We start from the raw sequence: 11,286 nt of genomic DNA, 5'->3' as shown, positions 1-11,286 counted from the left end.
GGCGTCTGGATGGAGCAGATGTTGCTCTAAAACCTCCATGTACTATTCAGCATTGATGGAGCTTCACAGATGTGGAAGCTGCCCACGCCATAGGCACTAATGCAGCCCCATCCCATCAGGGATGCAGCTTTTCACCTGTCCACAAGCTGGATGCTCCCTCTCCTCTTTAGTCTGCAGGACACGCCGTCCATGCTTTCCACAAACTAGTTCACATCTTCATCCAGGTTTCCACTTTGCCTCAGATCATTTTAAATGAGCTTTGGTCCAGAGAAGATGGAAGAAGCTGGTTCTGGATCCTGTTCACATCTGGCTTCTTCTCTGCATGATGGAGCTTTAACCTGCATTTGTGGGTTTCTGTGGTCTCTGGAAGTCTTCCTGAGTCCAAGCAGTGGTTTCCAGTAGAGAATCATGTCTGCTTTTAATGCAGAACATCACCAGCATCCAGCCTTGTCCCATGCACACAGAGATTCCTCCTGATTCTCCTGATGATATTCTACACTGTAGATGGTGGCGTATTTAATTTATTTACTTATATTTACATTTATATTAATGAACAACTCAGTTATTTTTCAAACAATGGAACAACAGTTTTTCTGGTTCTAGACTCTAAATTTTAGTTAATTTTTTTTTTTATTTTAATTATCTACAAACCACAGAGGGTGAAGTTATTAACAGATCAACTGATGAAGAAAACAGTTATTTTCATCCCTTTTCTCCTAACAAACACCAAGCCTTCATTAGGTTTCTCTTCAGTAGGTTTGGATGTTGCCCGTCTGCCAGGATAAACTATGCCCTGAAAATCTGCCACTTTGCTTCCTGGAACAGGATTTCAAGCTTGGTTTGACAATAAAATGAGTTCTTAAAACAGATAAGAAACACAGAAAGTCTGTTGATGATCTGCTGGCAGAAAAAAAGTCAATAAGTTGAAAGCATTAAGCGTCAGATGCAGACACATCCTGACGGCTCGGTGCTACAAAGCTGCATCTGTTCTGCAGACGGATGCATGAACAGCAGGTACGAACCCCCTGCAGGCCTCCGGGTAAAACTCAAGCTAACGTTTCATCCACTTTCTGAGATGAGGCATCGGTTTCAAAGGCTTCTTGCCTCACAGCTCCAACCTGAGGAGGAAGAGCTGGGCTGAGGGGGGCTTGGCTGGTTGACCCACTTCTCTGGGTTTGATACGCTGAGATGGGCCGAGCAGGAAACAAAGCTGCCTTTATCTTTAAGTCTCACAAACGTCTGCATGTTGGATTAAATGGGAGGTTTTCAGGCAACACAGTTTGAAGATAAAAGCGGAAGCAGAAGTGGCGGCAATAAGAAACTCAAATTCAGCACGATGAATCACTTCAGATCCAAAACACATCAAGTGTTAAATACTGAAATATGGAACTATTAATACAACTCATGAAAAACACACCACCCTCTTCATCAGGTCCACCTTCTAGTACCGGGTCGTCCTCTTCATCAGGTCCACCTTCTAGTACCGGGTTGTCCTCTTCATCAGGTCCACCTTCTAGTACCGGGTTGTCCTCTTCATCAGGACCGCCTTCTAGTACCGGGTCTTCCTCTTCATCAGGTCTACCTTCTAGTACCGGGTCCTCCTCTTCATCAGGTCCACCTTCTAGTACCGGGTCCTCCTCTTCATCAGGTCTACCTTCTAGTACCGGGTCGTCCTCTTCATCAGGACCACCTTCTAGTGCCGAGTCCTCCTCTTCATCGGGTCCGCCTTCTAGTAACGGGTCGTCCTCTTTACCAGGTCCACCTTCTAGTACCGGGTCGTCCTCTTCATCAGGTCCGCCTTCTAGTGCCGAGTCCTTCTCTTCATCAGGTCCGCCTTCTCGTACCGGGTCCTCCTCTTCTTCAGGTCCGCCTTCTAGTACCGGATCCTCCTCTTCATCAGGACCGCCTTCTAGTATCGGATCCTCCTCTTCATCAGGACCACCTTCTAGAACTGGGTCCTCGTCTTCATCAGGTCCGCCGTCTAGTATCGTTCCTCCTCTTCATCAGGACCACCTTCTAGAACCGGGTCCTCGTCTTCATCAGGTCCGCCTTCTAGTATTGTTCCTCCTCTTCATCAGGACCATCTTCTAGTATCGGGTCCTCCTCTTCATCAGGACCGTCTTCTAGTATCGGATCCTCCTCTTCATCAGGACCACCTTCTAGAACCGGGTCCTTGTCTTCATCAGGACCACCTTCTAGAACCGGGTCCTCGTCTTCATCAGGTCCGCCTTCTAGTATTGTTCCTCCTCTTCATCAGGACCATCTTCTAGTATCGGGTCCTCCTCTTCATCAGGACCATCTTCTAGTATCGGGTCCTCCTCTTCATCAGGACCATCTTCTAGTATCGGGTCCTCCTCTTCATCAGGACCATCTTCTAGTATCGGGTCCTCCTCTTCATCAGGACCGTCTTCTAGTATAGGATCCTCCTCTTCATCAGGACCGCCTTCTGATACCGGGTCGTACTAGAAGGTCGGACCTTTTTAAACCATTGGTGGACTGACTGAGATCTGGTGGCTGTGGAGGCCGTTGGAGTCCAGTGAACTCATCGTCATGTTCTAGAAAGCAGGTGGAGATGATCTGAGCTTTGTGACATGGACATTATCCTGCTGGAAGTAGCATCAGAAGATGCTCCACTGTGGTCATAAAGGGATGGACATGGTCAGCAACAATACTCAGGTAGGCTGTGAGAGGCACAAACATGCAATGACTGCATGTAGATCCTTCTCAGAGCTGCAGCTAGTGATGTTACGCTGGCTTTAATTGTGTTTTTATGGTAGATGGTGCTCTGGTTCCCAGGGTGTGCGGCTGGAACTTTGGGGGTGGGTACTGGCCCACGCTGGGTGGTTGTCTGGGAGGGCCTGGTCCTCCCGGGCATGGTGTGGGCCCTATGCCTTGGTGTGGGGGTCATGGTGTCTGGTGGCTGGTGCCTGGTGGGGTCGGTGGCTGTTGATCTTGACCCGCCAGGGCCTGTACCCCGTGACTGTGGCCTTCCTCTGCCACCCTCTGGGTGGGACCGGGGTGGTATTCGTGGTGGGGTGACTTGGATTCATGCTCCAGGATTGCTGCTGATTAACCGGGTCTGTGGGCCCCCCTGGTCTGCCGCTTGCCTCTGTAGAGGCGAGGTCACATCTGCTGGATCACACGCGTCTCTGATCCTCCTTCTTCCGCATCCTCTGCATGCTGACACAGCACTGAGGTGTCCAGTGGGTTTATACACTAAGAGATGCTTTGGTTCAGGTGTTTCTGCTTCTTTGGTTGCTGTTGTGATACATGTTGTTGTTGTTGTCTTGGTTATTTTTATTGGAACTCCTGATGATTGTCTGCTTAGTTTACCCTTAAAAGCTATAAAGGATTTTTTATGTTGTGTTTCTGTACAGGTGTAGCAGCTGGTTGTCTGCTGTTAGGTTGGACTGAAGCTCGTTGCCTCTATCTACTGGATCTTTGTCTCCTTTTTTCTACTTTCCTTATTATTTCTCTTCATTACTGTCCTTTTTTTCTGTCCCTCCAGTCTGGTGCAGCAAGATTACATAAATTCTATAATACCAAATAAATAAGATAAACTAATATATTTAAAGAAAGAAAGAAAGAAAAAAATGTGATTATCTGATTAAGAGGAGCCTTATACCCATCAAGCTCCTCGCAAATTTGTTCAGTACAACACAGCAGCCAGACCATCACTCTGCCACCACCATGCTGGACAGGAAGGGGTAAAAAAAAAATAATAAAGTTGTGTTTTTAATAAAGAAATTGTGTTTAGTTGTGTATTTGTGTCAGCTGAGATGCTGACACAAATACTGATTTCATATCCTCACTGAGATGGAGAACTGACTTACTTTTAGCCATATTGTTAAAATTTGATGGTAAAACTAACTGAATTGCCGAATAGCTTGATGTTTTTACTTTTATTGTTTATTTAATTGATGTTTTTACTGCACTGGGCAGCTGCTTGCAGTATTTATGTCATATTTACATGCTTCCACACAGAATTAACCAAAAAGAAGAGAGGACTAACCCTCAAAAGTTTGGCATAAATGCATAAACATGAATAAAGGTCCAGTTATTGTAAGTGCTCTGACCTTCGGGCTCTGTGTTGCACATTTGGACGAGTGCCATGTGCATGAAAACATGAGGGAACCTGGCAGCAGGAAGAAGAGCTGCTTTGTTTGTTGTGTTTGAGTGAACAACAGGAAACAAGCAGCATGTGTAACAGCTGAACCAGAACCGGCCGAGGACGTGCAACGACATGCAGCCGAGCGCGAAACAAGCCTCAACTTTATAGATTTCTACCTTGTTCCCATGACAACACAGAACTCCTACAGGAAGATTGTTTTATAGTAAGCGGGTCCATGAGGAAACCTGACCAGTCCTGATTCTTTAGGCGTGATCTTCAGTGTTTGTTGCTGAGCGTCACAGTAGAAACACAAACTACTGAAAACGCTGTTTTCATGGAACATCTCTAACATATCTTGGCTGACAAATATCAGACATTCACTCCAAACTATGGTCCAACTATGGAAGAAAGAGGAGCAAGAGTTAGATGGAAAACACATGCTATTACATTAAAAAGTAAACTATATAAATGAGTGTACTTCCTAGGTTTTTGTATTTATTTAGGATTCTCCCTGGTCATGTTCCTCAGTCTTTCTTTAAGCAACTAAAAAGTTTAATAACTAAATTTCTATGGTGGGGCAAGTCAGCTACAATAAAACTGAAAGTCCCCTGTCTGAGCCCATGAGAGGGAAGAGTTGGTCTCCCTGATTTCTATTTATGCTGATTAGCAGCACAATCAATGGTCATACGGGCAAACCAGCAGACAGAACCTTCCCTCTTGTTACAAATGGAGCAACCTAGGGTTAGCAGACATCACTCTGGCCTTTTTTTCCAGGGGTGCAAATTTTGGTCTGATATTAGGAAAAAGACTAAAAACCTTCAAACAATATATGCAGTTACCCCTTTCTGCTAACCCGGCTCTAACTGAGATATTAAAGTACGAATCCTGCTTATTATGGTATAGCAAAGGTATTCAGACATTTGGTGACCTATTTGATGATGGGCTGTTATTTTCCTTTGAACATTTAAGGTCACCAACAGGTAGAGATTATAACAGAGTCCAGCAAGGAGGCAAACTGTCTTTATATCCGTTGGAATGGGACACGTATATAGTGGGTAAAGATGTAAAGAAATTTGTACAAAATGTTACTCGAGGTTTTTGGAAAGCAATTCGTTTGAGATGTGACGTTCGTGAACGAATCGATTCTTTTGAACGGCTCTTTTTAATGAACAATGGGAACTGAGTCACAGCTGTGAGCTGTTCATTTGCGAGCAGTTCTTTTTATAAACAAATTTTCCACACTCCCTTCATCACATTTGTGACTTGATAGAAGTCCGATGTCCAACACGCTCCATTCATGTGAAGCACTGATGGGCAAAGAGTATTGTTTGGAAACAAATACTGTGAGTTCTCTCCAAAACATTTACTAGAATTTGCACTGACTGCTCAGGTTTATCCTTTTTTATCTATATTTTTCCTATAATTTTTTTAATCTTGTATAGTAGATTTTATATAGGTACATATTAAGATCCGGCTCCCTTTAAAAAGCCATAAATCCCATCGCTACAATTCTTCAAAAGAGTCAGCCATTTCCTTTAAACCGTCGCCACTGAAACGACGCTACAAAATTACCTGCTTCTACTACTGATGGGCGGGTCTAGAAATTTTAACTGATGGGCGGGTCTAGAAATTTTTACTGATGGGCGGGTCTAGAAATTTTCACTGATGGGCGGGGCTAGAAATTTTCACTGATGGGCGGGTCTAGAAATTTTTACTGATGGGCGGGGCTAGAAATTTTCACTGATGGGCGGGTCTAGAAATTTTTACTGATGGGCGGGGCTAGAAATTTTCACTGATGGGCGGGTCTAGAAATTTTTACTGATGGGCGGGGCTAGAAATTTTCACTGATGGGCGGGTCTAGAAATTTTTACTGATGGGCGGGGCTAGAAATTTTCACTGATGGGCGGGTCTAGAAATTTTTACTGATGGGCGGGTCTAGAAATTTTTACTGATGGACGGGTCTAGAAATTGTCACTGATGGGCGGAGCTAGAAATTTTCACTGATGGGCGGGGCAGGTCATGAATACGCTGGTTCGATGCGCGTAACCTGCCATCTCACGTCATTTCCTGTTGCCAGTTCCAGTCTGATCTCAAGCACATTTTCCCGGCTGAATAAAATCAGCCGTCCAGTGCATATTTAGCATGTATTCAGTAACGGCGGGCGGGTTGTGGAAATTGGTTTGGTTGTGCGGGGGGTCGGGGTGGGCATGATTATTTTATATATGCGGCAGCCGCGGGTCGTAAAAACCTGACCCACGCATCATTAACGTTCACACGCTTCGTTCTAGTGACGCGGCTCCAAAGATAGTTTCTTATTAACCATTTAAACACCTAGACATTTTTTTCTTTTTATTCATTTTTTTCTTTTTGTTATGCACCATATTTTCTAGACTATGAGTTGTACTTTTTTAACATTGTGTAATTAAATAGGCATTTAAAAAAATTTTACTAATTAAATATTTGGCAGTTTTTATAGAAATTTAAATCATTTAGCCTTCATGTCTGTCTGAAGTCTTTCCATGGACTCTAAAGGCCGATCAGCCTGTCAGAGGAGAACAAACAGCTGGTGTCAGGAAGGCCGGCAGGGTGAAATCTGGCTGCACAGAAACAAGAACATCAGAAGGCAGAGGAGTGAAGAGGACTCGTAGGAGGTGTAGTCCTTGTCTGTGTTGTTTTGTCCTGAAAGCAGACGATGTAGGCCAGCAGCCGATGAACTGCAGTCACATTATCTCTGAACAAAACCAGGTCATTTCACAGCGGGATCGTAGCATCCCAAGTGACGCACGGATCCAGCTCCGTGTGACGGTGATGCATGGAAGCGCCTCGGATCGGCTCCGTGGGTTTGTTGGTGTAACAAGCTGATGCATCCGAGCATCAGCTGAGAGAAGGAAGCTCTGATAAAGCTGCTGTTGTTCCAGAGCGCCCAGCACACCAGCAGCATAACCTGACGGGGACTCGTCCAGCAGGCCCGAACAGGCCCAAGGTCAGGAGGTCATGCGAGCAGGTGCCGCCTGATTTCAGTAAATCACACGTTTGTTTTCATGTTGAAAAGAACAAATCAGAGAAAACGTCAGGCACAAATCAGGATAATGGTGATGTTGATGCTCAGGAAGCCAAGAGGTTTAACTTTAGCAGCTCCTCACAGCTGCATCAGTGGTTCTCTAACGGGGGTGCACCTATTTGTTAAAATAAATATATAATAAAAAAGATCTACTACATCCCAGTATCACCTGTCAATCACTTTTCACTTAGAAAAACTTAGAAAACTTAGAAAAAGCAGCTAAAACACAGAGTCAAAAGAAGGCGAAAGAGACATCAGCTTTTCAGTGAAAACGTTTAATTTTTGCCCATAAGCTGTAAGCAGTCCACGTCATCCCAGATAGAAAACATGTTTGGCTCAAATTTGGTCCAAATGATCACAAAGTTGTTTGGTCCAAAAAGAAAGATATAATCTCTCCACAGGTTAACCCTAAAAATCGGTCAGTTTTCACCTGAAACTGGTGAATAAAAGACGTGTTGTGGAACAAATATTTCACTGCAGCCTTGCTGATGTAAGAGCAGCATCATCTGCATCTGGAAAGTACGGCACAGAAGATTTACATCTGGTAAGCGTTTACCAGGCGTCTAACCTGGAATGCTAAACATCATTCACCTCTCATCTTGGAGGGGAGAATAAAATATCGATTTATTTGTTGCATCCCACCGACGAGACGTCTGCTACCAGTGGGGGTGGAAGGACAGATCAGCTGTCCATAAGCTGCAGAGAAACCTGAAAATGCCCATAAAAGGTCACGAGACTGAAGAACCGTGTGCAGAGATGAAGAAAATAAACATAATACCAAAAGAATAAATTAAAAAAATGATAAAGACGTGCACTGAAACCTGTTTGTCCTCGTTTTTATGAAGTGATAACTTGGTTATAAACAATCCCACAGTGAGATTCAGATCATATAAAAGCAGTTTTATGTACAAACAGGTCATCAATCACACCTGAACCTGGACATCAGCCTGCAGCCTGGACCCCTGAAAGCATCATGACCTTGTGATGCTATTAGAGGAAAGTGGTGAACGGTAGAATAAATGTTAAGGCTCCCATATTTTGCAAAATTCACTTTCTGTCATGTGTGTCCTCATAGCCTGTATGAGGCCCAAAAATGAGAAAATTCTGTCTCCCCTCTCTCTTTCTTGCTCCACTTTTTAGCGAATGTGTGCTCAAACGGGTGAGTTTGAGATCTTTCCCTTTGTGACCTCATGAAGGGAAATAACCCCTCCCCCCGGTAGTGGTTACGTCACTGACCCGCCCCCCGGCTCACTGAGCCCACCCTCAGAAGTCACCAAGCGGGCGCCAGCCAGAGAGGGGCGTGGCCAGGCTCCGCTCAGGAACATTTAAAGGTTCAGACACAAACAGCCCGTTCTCTGCAGAGCCACTAGAGCCACATCTGGAGCAGCTGAAATGAAGGACAAGGCTGAATTTGGGGAAATAAACTTTGCAATCAATGTTGTTGGACGTTTGACACCGTCATGAAATTCTTATAAGTATAATGGGTATAAGTATAAAAAAGTATAATATGGGCCCTTTAACACAGAGATTAATCTAGGGGTTTTATTTTTAACGCATAAACAACAGTTACTACTCACACCATAAAAATCTGAATTTGGCATCATCTCGGAGCTTGTAGGGGGGGTTTGTCAGCTGTGACCCGAATCCACCACAAACCACGTTATTTATGGAGATTCTGTCAAGCCTTACACGAAGCATCGATGTTACCACACTGGTATCGATCGATGTCGGAACAAACTGATATTACTGATATTTGGATTAATTCGCCCACCACAGTTAAGAAGAAATTTGTTTTTTGGTGAATGAGGCCCCTTGAGTTGCTGCCATGTGATTGGCTGATTAGATATTTGTTCTAACAGTTGAAGACATAGACGGTGAATTCTGGGCATGAATGTCTGCAGTGAGTTTTCATTTAGTTGATCAGAAAAACAAAACAAACACCAGTATATTTATTTTTAAACGGCAGAGCGGTTTCATGACTGTATGAATATCTATGCAGGTATTTTAATGAGATGCTTCAGCCTGAGGAGGCAGCTCCTCTCAGCTTCAGAAACACATTTTAATGCGTCCTCACAGAATTGGTTTTATATTAGAATAAAACCCAGATGAAGTAAATATAGAATTTATTCTTCTGAAACCTCCAGAGGCTCTGTTAACATGACCTGAAGATGCCTGCTCGTTCACAAGCAGACCTCACCCTCCTGGAAGCCCAGCGTTGCCTCGCAGTGAGTTTACTACAGATGAAATGAGGGCTTAGTGATGGCGGTGGTGGAGGGGCGGAGGCGTGCTGGAGGGTTGTATCGGGCCGGGATCGGAGCTGCATCCCCTGCAGCAGTGGGCAGAGCTGGTATCCTGCCCTGTTTTCATTCCAGCCGTCCTCTCGGGGACCAGCTCCGGTGGAAATGGTTTAGCCCCAGGTGGTGGTGGAGGTGGAGGTGGAGGTGGATGAGAAATCCATATTTTCAGCTAAACAGGAAAATCTGTCTGGATGTTCCCCTACAGATTCACCAGCAGAGATAAAAACCAGACGTGTGCAGCTCAGAGACAAAAGGTTGGCAGTTTGTCTTGCTCTTTGTGACTTTTCAGGCAGGAAATAACTTTTTCATCCAGAAAAACGACTGAAGGAGCAGGGGAACATACGCTTCCAGAGAGATCATATTTCATGTGGAAAAAGCAACATATTCCAGCATCCAAAGCTCCTGCAGCTCCAAGCAGGGCTGGAAGAAGAAGTGATTTACGGTGAGGAACATAACTCTGCTCCTCCGAGCCAGGCGAGCACAGATATAAACATCATGAACTCCACAGTAAAAACAAACGGACGGTGAAGTCGGGCACGAAACCTCGGCCGCATTCTTTCCCAATGAATTTTTCATCTGCTTGGAGGCTTTTGTCTCAGTTTCTGATGAATTTCAGCTCAGCATCAACATGAGGAGGTGAAAGCTGCTTCCATCACGCTCAGCTTTAAATTCTCAGGAAGAAATCAGACAAATTTTCATGACTGTTAAAATCTTTCGGTGTTTCATCATCAGGAAACTCGAGTTAAAGAGATTTTTTAATCTCAATGAGTCCTGGTCCATTTTCCTGGTAACATAAAGTTTAAATAAACATTAAAAAAATAATAATAATAACAGGAAAAGGACTTTTTTTTATACAACATTTCAAGTTGGAGGGTTTTGGTGACTCAGTGTGTTTGTGGTCTACTGGGAGCAGTGCTGGTTTCCAGTCTAACTGCTGCAGGAATCGTGACCTGTGATAGATCCTTCACATGTTTGCTGCACCATAGTGACGAGTCTCTGAGAGCAGATGCTGTGTATGAACAAGAAGAACCGATTTCTGTCTAAAAGAGGCGAATCTTCAGAGAGGGCGGGGCTTTATTTTGATGGACACACCAGGCAGTCAATTACATACGAGGAAAGATGAGGCTCATACCACTGTGTAAAGAAAGACGGGCCTCTTAAAGTCCATTTATCTCAACGCAGACGACGGACATGCAGAAGGACGGACAGTTTCGTCCGTCTCTGCGTACATAATCTGGTCCGTTTTCAGGAAGCATAGCTATCCGCCCCTTGATGCAGAAGATGGACCAATACTACCAGAAGTCATGGGGGCAGTGCTGAGCAGAATAGCTGACATCACCAGCGAAAGAAACAAACCAGAGAAGAAGAAGAGGATCAGGACGGGAACAAAAAAGCAGAAGAAGAATGAAGACGAGAACAACTGTAGAAATTGTGCGAGCTTATGAATAAAGACTGTAAGTGAGTGTTTAGGGCGTGTTGGGCGGTTGGAAACAACGTCATAGCGACGCGTTACCGCCACTAAACGGTGTCTGAAACAGACGTCGCCTCGCAGGAGTGAACTCTGAACTCAGCACTGCCCCCTAGTGGAGGAACTGACTAAACATGGCAACTAAAACACGCATGGAAGTATGAGGACGGTGACGTGTGACAACATTTGAAAACATTGCTATGTTTACGGAGCAGAAGCAGAAATGGGCCTTTAGAGGACAGGGAGTCTACTGGTACAGACCAGGTCCATAGAGCTGGAAACCAGATTCATTACAAGTTTGTCAGGAAAAAATGGAGAAATTAGCTTATTTAAAGAGTAATGCTGTTCA

At 44.5% G+C, this 11,286-nt stretch overlaps 1 long non-coding RNA gene across 1 annotated transcript; it reads left to right on the top strand.

Annotated features, from left to right (window-relative positions):
- The first annotated feature begins 684 nt into the window (after positions 1–684).
- Positions 685–11,053, top strand: LOC121657194. The gene is made up of 3 exons (XR_006013529.1): positions 685–695; positions 3,509–3,512; positions 10,929–11,053. It is a non-coding gene; the product is annotated as an uncharacterized LOC121657194 (long non-coding RNA).
- The last annotated feature ends 233 nt before the right edge of the window (positions 11,054–11,286 follow it).

This window comes from Melanotaenia boesemani, chromosome 17 (genome assembly GCF_017639745.1).
Source record: "Melanotaenia boesemani isolate fMelBoe1 chromosome 17, fMelBoe1.pri, whole genome shotgun sequence".
NCBI lineage: Eukaryota > Metazoa > Chordata > Actinopteri > Atheriniformes > Melanotaeniidae > Melanotaenia > Melanotaenia boesemani.
Note: the sequence above shows the minus strand (reverse complement) of the source record. Positions and strands in the feature narration are given on the sequence as shown.